We start from the raw sequence: 19,057 nt of genomic DNA on the forward strand, positions 1-19,057 counted from the left end.
ACAAATAGATGAATGATAAAATTTAAAACGAACACTAAATTTGAGTTTGGAACCAGTGGCTGAAAGGATAAAATAACAATTACAATAAATATTCAAAAGACTGTTGGGTACAGAGAATTATTCTAGACTCTGAATGGAGGTGGGGGGTGAGGAGAGATACTGGGAGATAGAAAGTTTAAATTACAAATGCATTAGCTTAGCATTCAAGGTCCTTTGTGCCTTGGAAACCTACCAGTCTGGCCATTTTTTACCAGTACTCTCCAGTAAGAGCACACAATGGCAGTGACTACTCAATAAATATTTATTGAATGAATGTGTTGAGGAATTAATGAGTCACCCTTCCCCTCACTGCTTCCTTATGCTAGGGAAGACATTTTAAATTAGCATTGGAAGGCAAAAGATGGTATGAATGAATGAATGAATGCAAAAACTTTAAGTACCTACTATGTGCCAGACAGTGGAGTTAACAAGAGAAAAGTGAGGTAGTGCCTGCTCCTAAGAAGATTACATTCTAATAGGGGCACACAGCTCAGTTAGGAGAATAGTGGCCAGGAAAGAGAGTTTTTGTTTGGTGAGTTACAGAAATGGGGAATGGAACCAGAGAGTAGTCAATGAGCATGCCCTTTCCAGACACAATGGTAGTGCTGATTTGATTGTTGTTTCCAGAGCAAATAGCACAGAGACTTTCAAAGCTCCTGAGCCAGATCCAAATTCACCCATTTTTTTTTTGGAGGGGGTGAAATGGGAATGAATCTTTTGTTTCATCCATGTAGGGAGTGTCTAGTGCAGACCAGTGAGAACCTGCTCTGCAACTTATGGTTTTAGAGAATTATCTCTGGAAACGAGTCTTAGAAAAGTTAGGTGACTTGTCCAGAGCCCTATGACCAGTATTTCTCAGCACTGAGACTTGAACTCAAGTCTTCCAGACTCCACAGTCAACTTTCTATCTACTCTACCTTAGCAGCCTCTTTTGAATTTAAAAATACATTAAATTTGCATGGTGCTTTATAATTTTATTTTTTAAAAATAATATTATATGTCCCCTTAGTATATGTAAAAACAATTTTTAACATTCATTTAAATTTTTTTGAATTGCAAATTTCTTTCCTTCCTTCCCACCCCTCACACCTCCTCTAGATGATAGTGCTTTATAATTTCTTAGAGCATTTTTCTTTGTGATAGAACAATTAAGCCCTGGACGGTGGTGAGATGTCACTTACTTGGGTGTGCCCTCAGGACTTGCTTACCTGGAGAGATTTAAAGGGAGATACCTCATTGGCTGGGTTATTAGACTAGGATCACTGGGAGTTTTGAAGATGAAAAGGAGAAGGAACCAAAACATCAGTTTGTGACTGCTGGACTTCAGCCATATGGGTGCAGCCTGGAACCTTTGACCCTTCATTTAGGGATGTTCAGACCAGGAGTGGCAATGAACAGAGGAGATCAGGGCAGAGATCAGTGAATACACCTATATTAAGATACTGTCATATCTTTTTTCTAGTCCCTGAGCCACTTCCTTTTGGCCCCCCCCCCAAATATTATCTGCTTAAATACAACTCTAGATCCCCATTATTTCATAGAGCCCTATACATTTCTTTTTCATGGAAAAAGAAAATAGAGATATGCAATATTCTGCATTCCCTGAGCACTCCAGCCCCTACCACCTGCCTGCCAGTATTGATTCGAAGAGTGGTGTCTTATGCTTTCATTCCTAGGATGCTGGGTTTGAGGTATCACAGTGACTTAGGAAGGTGGGGGCAGCACAAGAGAGTCAGAATCCTTCGGGAAGTGATACTGACCAATGGAAATAACCTTGAAGCGGAATTCAGGAGATCGGGGTTCGAATCCCAGCATTGTGATTTGCTGAGAAAGTCAATGAATCTCTCTGTTTTTCTTCTTGTTAAAAAAAATTGAGATGAGAGAAGAATGGAGAATGGAGAGAATCTTCTTTCTACTTCTAGTCATTTGGGGAGATGAAATGAGGTTACACAAGTAGAAGCACATATTACCTTCCTTGAAGTCTATTATGGGAAAAACCAGGGAAGTTGACTTAAATATTAAATGTGGGCTCAGTGGGGTGGATAGGAGACAGGAAGGGACAATGGGTAAGACTTTACAAGCCAGGGAACCAGGTTTAACTATAAGGGGAATGACCGTTGACAGAAATGGCAGTTAGGCCCTAACTGTTACCCTGCACCATCTAGACAAGGGGCCTTTGGAAACTAGCAGGCAAATGGCAAGAGTTTATAATAATTTTAATTAAGGAAACTATGGTAAAGGATGGGAATAGGGGTTTCTACACTTTCAGACTAAGGGCAAACCACAGGATCAGGGGAGGGACTTATCTACACTCATCTGAGACCTAAGCCAGTCAGGGCCAAGAGAATAGCAGGACTGAAGTGGGTATCCTCACAGCAGAGACCAGACTCACTCCATCGATGTACCAGCTCCTCCAGGACCACTAGCAGTGCTCTTCCAGGTGGGTAGATTCTGGGAGCTAACCCAGCCCAAGTTAACCTGCAACTCAGGTTGGGATTAATAGTCTCTACCAAAATGTCCCACAAGTAGATATCAGTCTTCCTTCAGGATCCCTGGAAATCTGAGGTCTCCCAGGGTCAGTTGCAAGTTGTCCCAACCACCATGGAGTCCGTCTCAGAGAGAGCCAGGCACACTTCCTGCTGCCCTATTTCATTTGGAATTCTCAAGCTCTTCTTGTTAGGTCTCCTAAATAATAACTAAGTAATCCTCCTTACAACAAGTCTAATCATCGTGTCAACTGGCTGCTTAACATATAATTCTTTCTTTCTTTTTTTTTAAACCTTTGCTTTCTGTATTAGAATCAATGATAAGTTTCAGTTTCAAAGTGGAATTGGGGTTAAGTGACTTGCCCAGGGACACCCAGCTAGGAAGTATCTGAGGCCAAATTTGAACCCAGGACCTCCTATCTCTGGGCCTGGTTCTCTATCCACTAAACCACCCAACTGCCCCATATATTTTACTTTTAGGAGTTGATCGTATAGTTGGGAATAGAAAATGAAATAATAATAATTATTAACTAATAAATAAAATATGAAATAATAGAAATAAGAAATAAGAAAATAATTATTGAATGAAGTAAATGGGAATTCCATCCTCTGCTAATTTAGAGCTAGGTAAGCTGCTCAATGGATGGAGTGCTGAGACTGGAGTCAAGAAGACCCAAGTTCAAATCCAGCCTCAGATACTTACTATATGTGTGATCCTGAGCAGTCACTTAACCTCTCATTGCCTTAATCCACTGAAGAAGAAGGAAATAGCAAACCACTCCAATATCCTTGCTAAGAAAACTAAAACTATACCTGAGGACACAAAGAGTGACAGATATGATAGAAAGACTGGACAACCAATACCCAAAAGAGAGAGAATGAAGTGAGCTGGCAGATTATAGTTAGAAAAGGCTATTTGGAAGGAGCAAGATTTGAGCAAGGACTTCAAGATTTGTAGGATTTGTACAGGCAGAACATGAAGGAGGAAGGCATTTCAAAGGGGAAAAAGAGCATGACAACCACAAATAACAAAAGCATTTATATTTCACTTTAAAGTTTACAAAACACTTGACAAATTAATTGTATCTTATTTGACTCTCAGAAGCCTGGGAAGCAGGTGCTATTATTATCCCTTTTTTTTAATAGATAAGGAAATGAGGCAAACAGAGATTAAATGACTTGCCCAAAGTCACCTAGCTAGTAAGTATCATAGGTTGGATTTGAATTCAGGTCCTCTGGACTCTGTTCTCACTCGGGTCCATCACTCTCTCCACTGTAAAAAGGCAAGGAGAAAGCTTAACGCATGGCAAGAATGGAGAACAGTGGTCTAATTTTTTTGGAGATTCTAGTTCAATTCAACAAATATTTTGTTGTTGTTTTTCATTTGTTTCAATGTGTCCAATTCTTTGTAACCCTAGTTGGGGTTTTCTTGGCCAAGACACTGGAGTGGTTTGCCATTTCCTTCTCCAGCTTGTTTTACAAATGAAGAAACTGAGGCAAACAAAGTTAAGTGACTTGCCCAGGGTCACACAGCTAATAAATGTCTGAGGCTGGATGTGAACTCAGGTCTTCCTGACTCTAGGTCTAGTGCTCTATCCCCTATGCCACTTAATTACCTTAATACATATCTATTAAGCACCTACTAGGTGCAAGGCACTCTGCTCGGCACAATTGTGGGGAAGATAATTGGAGAGTGAGACCAAATTAAGGAAGGTCTTGAAAGGCAGAAAGAAGAGTTTCAATTTGATGGAGTAAAGCCATTGGGAGCTGTGTTAGATTGTTACAGTATACTAGGCTAATATGATCAAAGCTATGTTTCAGGATTTTAAATTTTGCAGCAAAGTTGAGAAGCGTCATGGCTTGATAGATTGGAGTCAGGAAGGCTTAGATTCAAATTCTGCCTCACCTACTCATTAGTCTTTGAAGCTGAGAAAGCTTCTTCACCTCCTTTAGCCTCGGTTGTCCTTTCTGTAAATTTATAGGGTGGGACTTGATGTCCTTCAGGGTCTTAGGTGGCTCAGTGTGATGGGTCTGGAGTCAGGAAGTCTCACTTTCTGGGTGCAAATCCAGTCTCAGACACATACTAGTTAGTGGTGTGACCCTGGGCAAGTCACTTACCCATTTGCCCCAGTTTCTTTACCCGTAAAATGAGCTGGAGAAGGAAATGGCAACCACTGCAGTATCTTTGCCAAGAAAACTCTGATGGGATCTTGAGGAATTGGACAAGACTGAAAAACAACTGAACAAAATAATAAGGGCAGCCGGGTTTGGAGGGGAGAAGATTGGAGAGAAGGTGGATGCAGTAATAAGTTGTAACGATTCAGTTTAGGGAACATGAATCAAAAAGCAAACTGGAGAGACATTTTTTAAAGGAAAAAACAACCACTCCTAGGGAGAGATTGGATGGAGGTTTTAAAGGAGGTCAGTGACTACAGTTTTCCATTGAGAGCCTGGGAAAGTCATGGTAATACTCATTGCAATGGGAATATTCGGAAGGGAAGCCAGTTTTGGGGTGAGATGATGAGATCAGTACTGAGTTTGAAGTGATATTCAAGAAATATGAGTAGGAAAATCCGGTAAGCAGTAGCAGAATGTTGATCTTGGAGACACCAGAACAGAAGTCTCACTGGGAGCAGGAGAGTAGGTCAAGACAATGAATGAAGAGAAAACAACCAAGCAAAGATGGAAGGCTATAATTTTTGGAGAGACACCCACAAAGTGGGGAGGAAGAGGAAATGTAGAAGTGGCAGTAAAAGAAACTGTCAAGTTATGGAAGCCAAACAAGAAGAGTTTTTTGTTTGTCTTTTGTCTTTTAAACCCTTACCTTCTGTCTTAGAATCAATATTGTGTATTGGTTTTAAGACAGAAGAGTGGTCAGGGCTGGGCAATGGAGGTTAAGTGACTTGTCCAGGGTCATACAGATAAGAAGTGTCTGAGGCCAGAGTTTTGAACCCAGGACTTCCTGTCTCTGAGCCTGGTTCTCAGTTCATTAGCCCTCTTCTTGATGAACAATCTCTCTTCCATAACATCCTTGGGCCATGATCATCTGGCCTCTGCTTGTATATCTCCAGTAATAGGGAGATAACTGCTCCATGAATCATCCTGTTCCATTTATAGACAACTGAAATCATCAGAAAGTTCTTCCTTATATTTAGTCAAAATCTGCCTCCTTCTAACTTGTACTAATTGTTCCTGTCTCTCCGTTACAGCACAATAACAAATCAAATTCCTTTTCCATATTATAACTCTTAATTTGAAGGCAGAGATCATGCCAAGTTCACAGTCCTACAGCTTCTGGAATCTTTCAGCTTCTCCCTTTGGGGAGGCAACTAACATTTGTTCATCTCCAGATTTCTGTCATCTCTTCTGCTCTCCACAGTTCTCCGAAGGGTGATGAGAGCCATTCAGCGATCTACAGATTCCTACAGAATATGATTCATCTGGGTTAGAGCAGATGCATGGATTTAGAGTAGTTGGATGCCCTCTTACTACTGAGCTTCGTTTACCTTTTGACCATATTTGTTTTGTTTTGTTTTGTTTACCTTCAATCCTCTATCTTAGAATCGATACTAACTATTGGTTTCAAGGCAGAAGAGTGGCAAGAGCTAGGCAATGGGGGTTAAAGAAGTATCTGAGGGGGCAGCTGGGTAGCTCAGTGGATTGAGAGTCAGGCCTAGAGATGGGAGGTCCTGGGCTCAAATGTGGCCTCAGACACTTCCCAGCTGTGTGATCCTGGGCAAGTCACTTAATCCCCATTGCCTAGCCCTTACCACTCTTCTGCCTTAGAACCAATACACAGCATTGACTCCAAGACGGAAGGTAAGGGTTTAAAAAAATAAAAAAGTAAGTATCTGAGGTTAGGTTTGAACCTCCCAACTCCAGTCCTGGTGCTCTATCCACTGCACCTTCCCCATGACCCTTTTTGTTCTACCTTTTTAATTCTGAGGCTCACCCTCCTTGATAGAAAATTGAGAAATGATAGTAAATATTCAGCTGACACAAAGTTTAGAGAGAGAGTTAATTCTGAGTGACAGAATTTATATCCAAATTCATCTCTACCGGTTGAAACAATGGATCGCATAGCAAAAGGGAGACACATTTCTCTCCAAGTTCAATTTCAAGCAATGGGGCATAGGCGTGGATGTGTGAAAAGTCGTCATGACACCTTCCTAGAACTTGCTGTGTGCAGTTATCAAATGTGGGGAGCCACGGGCCTCAGAGGAAAGACATAATGAGTCTACAGGGAATTAAGGGGAGCAATTAATTCATTCAACAAGCATTTACTTAGGTTGTTATTGTTCAATTGTTTTCAGCTGCCTCTGATTCTTCATGACCTCTTTTGGAATTTTCTTGGCAAAGATACTGGAGTGGTGGGCCATTTCCGTCTCCAGTTCATATGACATATGAGGAAACTGAGGCAAAGAGGGTGAAGTGACTTGCCCAGGGTCACATAGCTAGGATGTATCTGAGATCAGGTTGGGATTCAGGAAGATGTCCTGGGACTCTATCCACTCTGCTACCCTAAGATCCTGGAGTGTTTTGTCATTTCCTTCTCTAGTGGAAGGCAAACAGAGGTTGAGTGACTTGCTCAGGGTCATTGGGTTAATAAGTGCTTGAGATGGGATTTGAACTCAGGTCTTTCTGACTTCAGACAGGGCATTTTATTCACTGAGCTACCTAGCTGCCTCCTAGGCAAATAGAGATTTACTAAGGGCTTAATGGAGATGATAATAACAGTACCAATCTTCCAGGGTTGTTATGAGGATGAAATAAAATATTTGTGAAGTGCTTTGCAAACCTTAAAGCACTATATAAAGGCTAGCTATTCTTATTTTTAAAAATATTTATATAACTATTTCAATATAATTAATTTCCTTTATATTCCTAAATATTTTATTGCATACATTTAAAAAATATTCTGAGGAGTCTCATAGATTTCCTTGGACTTCCATTGGGTTCCACCGCACAAAATATGTTAAGAATGCCTGATGCAGAGGTAGCTAGGTGGCCCAGTGGATAGAGAGCCAAACTTGAAGTCAAGAGGTCCTGGGTTCAAATTTGGATTCAGCCACTTCATAGCTGTGTGATTTTGGGCAAGTCCCTTAGTCCCCATTGCCTAGCCTTTACTGCTCTTTTGCTTTGGAACCAATACTCAGCATCAATTCTAAAGTAAACGTAAGAGTTTAAAAAGAAGAAGAAAGCCTGATGCAGGAAGTAACTCTTGGTATTGGGTCTTGATGGAAGCTCAGGCAGAGATGGAGACAGCTCCAGACAGTCTTTGCAAAGGCATGGAGGCTGGGGCTAAGAGTTCACCAAAGAGCACTTAGAGCTAGAGAAGCAATCGTGTGCTTTGAAAAAGCAGCTGAGCTCTACCCCCAGCGATGGTTAGGAAGGGGAAGGCAGCAGCCCTTTTAGCTGTCAAGGCAAAGCCAATAGACCTGTGCCACTCAGACCCAGGGAACTTCTCTCTCTGTGGTGGGACTCCTGGGCACCAGCTCAAGGCCATACCTTCTCCAACACCAGGTGTCCTCAGAACATCCACAGCTGGAAGGAGGAGACTGGATGCCCCCTTTTCTGTACCATGCTTAAGACCTAGGGAATGCTCCAGCAGTACCAGATCCACTGACCCCTGCTTCCCTCTCTGGTTGCCTGACTGACTCTTTCACTGGTCCAGAGAAATCTGCCCCAGTTTAGGCACAACCTCTTCATGGGAACATCTGGGATGTTAAACCAGATTCTTAGCAGTGCAGCTATAAGCATTAGATGTGATCAAATTTATAGCGTAAAAATGTAATATGTATGTACATATATATACATATACGCACATATATCCATATATGTGTATCTCTCTCTCCCTCCTTCTCTCCTCCTTTCTCTCTGTCTCTCTGTCTCTCTGTCTCTCTGTCTCTCTCTCTCTCTCTCTCTCTCTCTCTCTCTCTCTCTCTCTCTCTCTCTTTCCCTTACATTCTTAGAATTAAAAGGCTAGGCAATTCGGGTTAAGTGACTTGCCCAGGGACACACAACTAGGCACATTTGAACCTACGTCTTTCAGACTCCAGATCTCACTCTCTATCCACTGAGCCACCTAGCTATCCCCATGATATAATATTGGTAAAGTTCTGTGCCTGACAAATAGTAGGTGCTTAATAATTGTTTATTTTCTCCCCCCTCTTCTTCTTTTAAGCAAAAGCAGGCAGCAGAAACTTTTGGAGGTTGATTTTAGCCCAGTGCCTTGTAGACAATAGGACTGAATAGTTGTTGAATGAAGTTAAATTTCACATAGACCTGATCTTTTCCTACTTTCTCAGATTTTTTTTTGAAATTTTAATTTTTAGAAAAATTTTCCATAGTTAGATGATTCATGTTCTTACTCTCCCCTCCACCCCCCTAGCCAACTTGCATTTCCACTGGGTTTTTACATGTGTCATTGATCAAGACCTATTTCCATATTATCGATAGTTGCACTGGTTGGTTGTTTAGATTTACATCCCAAATCATGTCTACATCACACCCATGCTTTTTCAGATTTTAAACTACTTTACAATACCACATAGTAGTTGTGTGATTTTGGGCAAGTCATTTCAAGTATAAGCCTCAGTTTTTCTTCTTCTATAAAGTGGGGAGGATAGGTTGGACAAAGTATTTTTTGAAAAAAATCCTTACTTTCTGTCTTAGTATCAATTCTAAGGCAGAAGGTAAGGATTAAAAAAAAAAAAGAAGAGTAGCAAGGGCTAGGCAATCTGGGTTAGGTGACTAGCCCAAGGTCATACAGCTAGGAAATATCTAGGGTCATATTTGAATGTAGGACCTTTCAGGAAAAGGTGATTAAAGTTATATCCAGTTCCCAGAGTCTAGGAGGTATATAAAGCTATTATGGCAAATGAGTAGATAGATTTAAGAAGTTTAGCTTCTTTACCTATTTACCTCAAACACCAAAGAAGGAACCATTCTCTCTCTAACTGAAAGGATGACAAACAGTGATTCATAGTTTCTAGGGAATTCTGAGGGGAGGGGTAGACAATTAGGGTAGTGTTCTTTCGCACCCTGCACCCCAACTTCTAGTGGCTTCCAGGAGGCTTCAGGACCGACCCTACCTGTACCCTGTGGCTCTTTCCTTGGAATCTTTTAACCTAAAATAAATCTTTTCACCTTTGACTAGAGCTCTGACCCCATTTTCCATCATTGCTTTTGTAACTGGGTCAGAAGAAACCCAGACTTTTCTGTTTCTGCTAGGCTTCCTGGACAAGAGGATAGGAGTACTCCTTTTATCTCAAGCCCAGCATGGCTTGGTTGGGTCAACTTTGGTCCTTGTTTTCTTGTTTTTCTCTGTGCCCTAATTTCCCTTTGCCTCAGCTCCATGGGCGGTGCCACCCTTGGTACTGCCAAAGAGCACGTTTCAGTGTATTGCAGCAATTTTCCCCAACTCCACATCTGGGCTCTATCCCCAGGATGTGACCTAGTTTCCTGGAAGAATCATTGGTCTAGAAGTACAGGCTGCTATGGCCTTGCACAATGTGTTTATCCAATGTGGGCACATTGTAGTGGCTTGGGTTCACCTAGGCACTCAGATAGGGATGGGCACAATACTTTCTCCACTTCCCACTGAGATCTCCGTCATCCCTGCTGTTGGCCATCCCACTCCAACCTCATCTATACTCTATGACTTTGTTTTGCCTTTTTGAGCTTGACTACAAAGGCCACGTGGGATAATGTTGGGCAGATCACAGAAGGGATCTCGAGGCATAAATCAAACATCTCTTTGTTTAGATTAGGAAAAAGATGTGGGTTAGACCAGGACAATTTGTAGGGTGTGAGAGGGTCAGTGGGCAATGTATTTTTTTTTTAAATTTATTTTGAAACTTTTATTTAATTAATTTAGAACATTTTCCCATGGTTACAGGGTTCATCTTCTATCCCTCCCCTAGCTCTACCCCCCTCCCATAGCCGACACACAATTCCACGGAGTTTTACATGTGTCATTGATCAAGATCTATTTCCATATTATTGATATTTGCATTAGGGTGCTCATTTAGAGTCTACATCCCCAATGATATCCCCATCAACCCATGTGATCAGGCAGTTGTTTTTCTTCGGTGTTTCTATTTCCACAGTTCTTTATGGAAGGTATTTTTTAAAGCTCTTTGAATCGCAGAGCTAGAAGAAACTCTATTGATCTAGTCAAGAGTTCTTGACCTGGAGTTTATGAAGTTAGAAAAAAATTTTTTAGAAGTATTTCACTATAATTTTTTTCCTTTACAATGGATAGAGTGCTTCCCCTGGAGTCAGGAGGACCTGAGTTCAAATCCAGCCATAGATAATAGTTTTCTGACCCTGGGAAAGTCACTTAATCCTGTTTGCCTTAGTTCTCACATTTGTAAAAAAGAATTGGAGAAGGAAATGGCAAACTATTCTAGTATCTTTGCCAAGAAAATCTTAAATGGGGTCGCAAGAGTCAGACAAGACTGAAAAATAACTGGACAACACTGAACAAATTCTAAGAAATGGCCCATTGACTTCACCAGACTGCCAATGGGATCCCTGACCCGGTGAGGTGTAGCAACTCTTTCTCTAGAGTTTAGATCATTGGGGTCAAAGTGAAATGGAATGGAGGGGCCACTAAATTGTATGTAAGGATGCTTCCCTGTGCCAGATTGACTCAGAAAACCACATAGTTATGTTATCTCCATTTTATTGTGTGTTATTTTTTTGTTTTGCAATTATTTCCCACTTACATTTTAATCTGGTTTGGGGTACTCAAGTGGGTTGTGAACCACATAGTCAAACTTGTTTCATACTTCTACTCTAGAACATTTCCCTAATGTTCTAGATGGCCAAATAAAGACACAGAGAGTTCAAGTAATTAACCCAAGATTACACAGCTATATAGTAGCTTAGAGATGTCTAGAACTCAAGTTCTGAGGGAATGGTAAAGCCCTAGGAACAATGCTTTCTTTGTGGCCTTGGTCCTCTTCTGGGAGGTCAATGTACATCATAGATAAGGTCTGATTTTTCTATGTAAACTTTCTTTTTTTGTGGGGTGTATAGGAATTGTCATCGAAGGGGATGGGAACAGACTTAGAGAAGATGAATGAAGAATTATCTTTGAGTCAGTCAACAAGCAATTATTAAGTGCCTACTATGTGCCAGGTACTTCCTGAAGTCATTCAGCAAGTTAGGTTAGGTTAAAACTAGGGAAAAATCATCACACAACTATTTGGAGTGGTTAGCCATTTCCTTCTTCATCTCATTTGACGGATGAGGAAACTAAGGCAGACAGGGATTACACCACTATGTCTGAGGCTAGATTTGAATTCAGATCTTTTTTGATTGCCAGTCCCTTGCACTCTATCTACACTGCCTCACCTACATGCCTCCACTGCCCTAGAGTGATGGTATTAGTGATTGGTCTGGGAAGGTTTCTCTGACCTCCTTAGCATATGGCCATCCTCTCTGGAGTGACCCTTTGTGTTAGAACTATTCATTTGTCACTTGTTTTATACTGTCTTATATGATTAGTTCTCTTTATGTGCATATCTTCAAATCCTCAAAAAAATTATTAATCCCTTTAGGGGACAGCCTGGTTTGTACCTGTAAATTAATGCATAGGATTTAGAGCCAGAAGGGACTTGAGAGATCATTTAGTCCAGTGATTCCCAAAGTGGGCGCCACTGCCCCCTGGTGGGTGCTGCAGCGATCCAGGGAGGCGGTGATGGCCACAGGTGCATTTGGGGGCGGTGAATAACTGTAAGGGGGCGGTGATAGTATGTGACAGGGGCACTAAGTAATATTTTTTCTGGAAAGGGGGCGTTGGGAACCACTGATTTAGTCCAATCCTTTTAATTTTCAGATGTGGAAACTAAGGAATAGAGAGGGTAAGTGACAGTCATAGATTGTAAATGGCAAAGACAGGATTGAGATTTAGTTCATTTGACTCAATCCAAGTGCTCTTCACACAGTGTTATACTTCCTCATTAACTCACTTATTCATTCATTTACATCACAAATATTTGTTGAGTACCTGCCAGTGATAGCCACAGGTCTAGTACAGTGCTCTGCACATAGTAGACACTCAATTAATTATCACTGGTCATATTTTTATGTGAAAAAGATTCTGGAACTGACATCTTTTCTCGACCTGATTCATTACCCCGATTCAGCAATGACAGTTTTCTGTTCTTTCTTAAAGAACATTTCAGTAGAGCGCCCAAGGCATTTTACCAGGGTTTATAAGAAATTGGGGACTAGCTAAAGCAGACTGGGACGGGGCTGCTAAATGCCTTAGTGGATAATGCCTAGTGGTGTGACTCTGGGTAAGTCACTTAACCCCCATTGCCTAGCCCTTTCTGCTCTTCTGCTTTAGAACCAAAGCATAGAATTGATTCAAAGACAGAAAGTAAGGCTAAAACAAACAAACAAACAAACACAAACAGGCTGGGAGTAAGTGGGCATAATTAGAAAGTCTTGGATGGGATTGAAAAGAATCCAGCTGATAAGAAGAGAAATTCATGTTTGCACATTCCATGGTCAATGCTGTCCTCTAGTGGGTGGTAGGCAGAAAGCCTCATCCAGCAAGGTCCCATCTATCTCTGTAGAATAATCCCTAGAAAGTGTTCTGAGTATTAGGCTGGAGCTGGAACATTAAGACAGGGTTATGTTTTTGTATTTTGAACCTAGGACAAACCTAAATGTGAGTAGAGAGACATCTTATTATATAGAGTACTTTAAAAGTCAGTGTGGGGGCAATGAGGTGGCTCAGTGGATTGAGAGCCAGGTCTAGAGATAGAAGGTTCTAGGTTCAAATTTGACCTCACACACTTCCTAGCTGGGTGACCCTGGGCAAGTCACTTGACCTTCATTGCCTAGCCCTTACCTCTCTTCTGCCTTAGAACCAATACACAGTATTGATTCTAAGATGGAAGGTAAGAGTTTTTTAAAAAAATTTTTAGTGTGATTTAGGCTTTAATTGCTCAACTTAATTAAGACTTTTGGGATATCTTGTGTGCTTTGCATTTCAGTTGGAGAATTAAGAACTTGCCATGGTCCCCATGGAAAGGAGATGACAAAAGATGGTGGGTTGTTTTAAAGTCTTCCTAAAAAGTAAGAGGAAGTGACAGAACCGTCTACCTCCACCTATCCAGTTTAAAGCACTTTTGCAGGGCAGCTAGGTGGCTCAGTGGCTAGAGAGCCAAGCTTGGAGCCAGGGAGATCCTGGGTTCATATCTGGTCTCAGACACTTCCTAGCTGTATAACTTTGGGCAAGTCACTTAACCCCATTGCCTAGCCCTGAACAACACTCTTCTACCTTGGAAACAATACTTAATATCAATTCTAAGATAAGAGGTAAGGGTTAAAAAAAACAAACCCAAACCCAACAGTACTATCTCTGAAACCACTTAATTAACCTTAATTATATCAATAATCTAGAACCCAGTGAGATAACCCAAAATTGGAACATGGAGAAAGCTATAGTAGTGATGGAGTACTTCAATGGTTGAGATATCTGCTAGAACTCTCTTTCCAACAAAAGCCATGCATCTAATAAATTCCTGACTCCGGTTGCTGGCTTTTCCAGCTTTTGGCAAGAATCATACAAAACATATGATCAGCAAAAGGAACTGCCACTAGGATACGTAACTGTAACCAAGAATGGAAATAGTGAGAAGCTTGGGAAAGAATGATTGTGACGTCTTAGATTTTGTAATAACCAGATGTACCCTGGGAATAGTTGGATGTGTAGGAAATTGTAAAAGATCTCTTTTAACAGTGAGATTCTATGGCTCTGTATTCTAAGGCACTCTCTTCTTTAAATAGTTCAATACTTCCAAAGAGTTGATGTCACTGGGGTGGATTCTTGTTCCTGCTGACATAAATCACATCATCTTTGTGCCTTAGCACAAGGGTCCCCGAATAGCTGTGGTCAGTGCCTGCAGATTCAGATGCTATGAAGCTGAGAAAGCAGAGGGTTCCAGGCATGGGATCAGAAAGTCAGCGTTTGAAGGAATCTTTAGAGACCGTCAAGACCAGCCTCCTCATTGCATAGATGGGGAAACTGAGGTCCAAGAAATTAAAGCACTTACCTAAGGTTGCATAGGTGAAAATAAATAGTAAGAGACAAGATTTGTACCTGATATTCCTGGTTCCAAGTCCATTTTCCTGATATCTTCTATACCATACTCTCCTGGAAAAAGTACATTTTGTCTATTCTGTTCATAATAGGAACACTGCCATGTTATCCATCCAAGCCTTTGTGACCTCATTTGAGGTTATCTTGGCAGAGATATTGAAGTGGTTTGCCAGTTTCTTCTCCACCTTATTTTACAGAAGAGGAAACTGAGGCAAACAGGATGAAGTGACTTATCCAGGGTCAGTAATTTTCTGAGGCTGGCTTTGAACTCAGGAAAGTGAGTCTTCCTGACTCCAGACTCAGCACTCTATTCACTGTGTCATTTAGCTGCCCGTCAATAAATAGAGAAGGCTATTGACATATAATGAATGATGGTAGATATAGAGCCTGACCATTATTTGGTGAATGGAGTAGATAACTGGAGGATGACTTGGCATAAGAAGAGAGATCAGGGAAAACCCTGATCTCTGGCTTTGGGACTGGGCATTCCTACATTAGCTCCATGAGGAGGCACATGCTCTGGCCCCTTTTGCTAAAGGCCATATGCCATCAGCAGCTTCTCCTTGGTCCTTATACTTCATATCTGGGGGCTGCATCAAATAGGATTGGCAACTGACCTAGGAAAAGCCACCGTGCCGTGACATAGATCCTGGTCAATAGGCAAGGACCAGGACCTGTTTGTTTTTTAGCAGGGGACCAGAGTGCATACGTCCAACTCCACCAGAGTTGCCCAAGTCAGCAGACCCCCTTCCTATAAGAGCATATGGCAGGGTAAGAGGAGTACTTGCAAGGGGAGAAACTGATTGCGATTCCCTCATTTTTTAAAATCCTTACCTTCCATCTTAGAATCAATACTATATATTGGTTCCATGGCAGATGAGTGGTTAGGGCTAGGCAACGGGGGGCTAAGTGACTTGCCCAGGGTCACAGCTAGGAGATACCTGAAGCCAGAGTGTTAGCTGTCTTTTAATATTTAAAATATATCACTTGCAAGAATTAAATCGTGTGCTTCTGGAAGGCTGAGCCAGGATTAGTGGATGGAGATTACAAGGAAGCAGATTTTTGCATCAACTCAAGGGAGAACTTTCAACAATTAGACTTGAAACCAAGTGGGTTACCTTGGGATGGCAGGTTTAGAATCAAAACGGTATAGACTAGGTCATCTAGCCCAACTCTTCATTTTACAGGAGAGGAAACTAAGGCCCAGAAAGTTCAGTGACTTGCCCAGTGGAAACAAATAGTGGAGTTCATATTTGAACCCAGATTCTCTGACTCCAAGTCGAACAGTTGCCACCAAAGCTTCTCAAGAAGAGAATGCCTGAGCATGTACCATGGATGTAATAGGGGAATTCTTATATCATGTCTGGAGTCAAACCTGGATGATCTTTGGGGTCCTTTACAATTCTGAGATTCAATGAATTTATGACTTAGTTTGCAGCAAAATCCACAAAGGGTTTAAAGAACCTTTTGGGTTAGAAAAAGAGGAATATGCTGTAATTTTGAAAGCTATGAAGTGGGTATGGAGTTTTTTCATTTCTTTTTTTGCTACGACATTCATTGGAATTATTAAACTAGAATGCAAAGTTGAGAGATGATATAGACATGGTAGATTTGGTCAGATTTTCTTTCCTGAAAAGAGGAATAATTCCCATTGTGTCATCATCAGCATCTCCTCTGTTCTATCTTTTTTTCCTCTAGAACTCTAAGTGGCCCACTCTTTACCCTTTGAAGGGAGAGCTATAAATAAGGTTATAATTTCTGGCTAAGGGGGCAGCTGGGTAGCTCAGTGGATTGAGAGCCAGGCCTAGAGACGGGAGGTCCTAGGTTCAAATCCGGCCTCAGACACTTCCCAGCTGTGTGACCCTGGGCAAGTCACTTGACCCCCATTGCCTACCCTCTTCCACCTATAAGTCAATACACAGAAGTTAAGGGTTTAAAATTTAAAAAAAATAATTTCTGGATAATATTTTATATCTCTTTCACTCTCCTCCTCACTGCTTCCCCTCTTGCCCCTCTTGAAAAATCTAGTAGTTCTAACTCATGTTTCTCCGTGTTTTGGATTTATTTCCACAAAGACATTTTACCCAAAGCATTTCCAGTAAAATATGGTGAAATAAGTTTTTCAGATACTTCTAAGAATCAAGGAAATAGTAATGCTAATGCGGCATGTTGGAAAAAGAGTTACAAGTCCCTGAGTTACCTTGTGCAAGTCATTTCCTTCTTCTGCACCTGTTTCCTCATCTATAAACTGAGAGGGTTAAATGAGTTTATCTCTAAAGTTTCTTCCAGCTCTAATTATTCTATGAACCTATAGAAACGTTTTTTTGAACTTTTGTGTAAATTTGAGATTGACAATATGTTTGGCTTTTTTTTTTAAAGCCCTTTCCTTCTGTCTTAGAATCAATACCATGCATTAGTGACTTGCTCAGGGTCATACAACTAGGAAGTATCTGAGGTCAAATTTGAACCTAAGACTTCCCATCTCCAGGGCTGGTTCTCTATCCACTGAGCCACCTAGCTTCCCCCTTAACAATATGTTTGATCATTTGAATGTATTATTTTTCTGACTTGCAGGATTCCCCTCTGGTGATGGAATTGGAATTATGGTGTAATTACTGATATAGTAGTGATCACCACATTGGTCTTCGGTGATGGAGTCAAAGATCTGCCTCAAACATTCAAGAAAGAAGAAAGGAGTTTGACGAGAATGATGGGCTGGGAAGGGAAGAACATATGACCTTATCTAGTGAATCCATTCCCCAAATGGAGTTGGACTGAGATTAGTTTAGATGAACTTGGTGCAATTAGTTGGATTGGTCAGTTAGCTGTTTAGCACTCTGTGTATGTTGGGTAACTTTTCTCTTTCCCATGTAATACATAATTCCTTGCTAAACCCAAGTGTTGGGCGGGTAGGTGGTGCAGTGGATAGAGAGCCTGGCTGGGAATCAGGAAGACCTACCTTTCTGAATTCAAATCTGGCATCAGACAGTTACTAATGGTATGACCCTGGACAAGTCACTTCACCCTGTTTGCCTCAGTTTCTTCATCTGTAAAATGAATTGGAGAAGGAAATGGCAAACCCAGTACCTTTGCCAAGAAAACTCTAAATAGGATCACAAAGAGTTGGACATGATTGAAAAAGGACTGAACGACCCCAAGAATGACAGATTTATGAAAGGGGAGAGAAACATTCTGAGCAACAGCAAAGGATTGAGATTATAGCAAACACAAGAATGTTCTAGAGTTTCCAGCTGTCAAGATTGGTCAGAGAAATAAAGTGAAAGAAAAGATGAGAATAGGTTCCAAGGCCAAGTCAAGAAATGATTCAAGGGCTCTGGGGGCTGTGAACTCATTGATGTTTCCTGTTCTCTCAAAGAGCATAGTAAAAATCACATTGCCTTGGATGTTAAGCAACAAGAGCTTGTACTACCTAGTCTGATACTTTTCTTTTTCAGGGAATTATCAGGGAAGAGGAAAGAATGTTAATTCTAGAATGAAAGGAACTGGTTTCAAATCTAAGATCTGTTTATTATTTACTACTTCTACGACTTTAGATAAATCATTTGACTCCTTTAAGCCGCTGTTTCCTAATCTGTAAATTGTAGTTATTGGATTAGATGGTCTCTGTTAGTCCTGTATAGCTATAAATCCTATTTTCTTAATTCACCTCCTATTTTTAAGTCTTATTTTCCTCATCTGTAAATTGGGATGATTGAATCAGATGAGATGGTTTTTCAACTAAGTCCCAGCTCTAAATCTGTAGATGATATTTGTGGATTAAGATGCAGATGGGACATTTTGGGGCATATCTGTCAGGAAATGGGCTAACCTGCTCTTTCATTTCTGTGTTTAGTCATGAATGACTCTTCCTGATTCCATTTGGGGTTTTCTTGGTAAGGATACTGAAGTGGTTTGCCATTTCCTTCTCCAGATCATTTTATAAATGAAGAAACTAAGGCAAACGGGGCTGAGTGACTTTCCCAGGGTCACACAGCTAGTAAGTGACTGAGGCTGGATCTTACAAAGATGAATCTCCAGGTCTGCATTGCTGTACCTTGTCTGCTTTTCTATTGCTTGACTAAATTTTTGACTTCCTTGATTTTTGTAGTTAGTGGGCTTCTCTCCCTTTTCAATTTTCCTAGTTATCTGCATATATGTGGTTAACCCCTACCCTTTCCATTCCAATAGAGTGTATGCTCCAGAGGCCAGAGATCTGTCCAGCTGCTTTATCCTCAGCACAGTGCCTGGCTTAGGTGCATAATTAGCATGATGTGTGCTTGTCTTTAAGCAAACGCCTAGGGTGCAGGGCATTTGCCACTAGAGGGCAGGACAAGCTCAGTTTTCTTCATTTAGAAACGGGTCTATTTTTTTTCTTTCTTTTCTTCCTCCCTCCCTCCCTCCCTCCCTC

The sequence above is a fragment of the Gracilinanus agilis genome, chromosome 4, assembly GCF_016433145.1.
Source record: "Gracilinanus agilis isolate LMUSP501 chromosome 4, AgileGrace, whole genome shotgun sequence".
NCBI lineage: Eukaryota > Metazoa > Chordata > Mammalia > Didelphimorphia > Didelphidae > Gracilinanus > Gracilinanus agilis.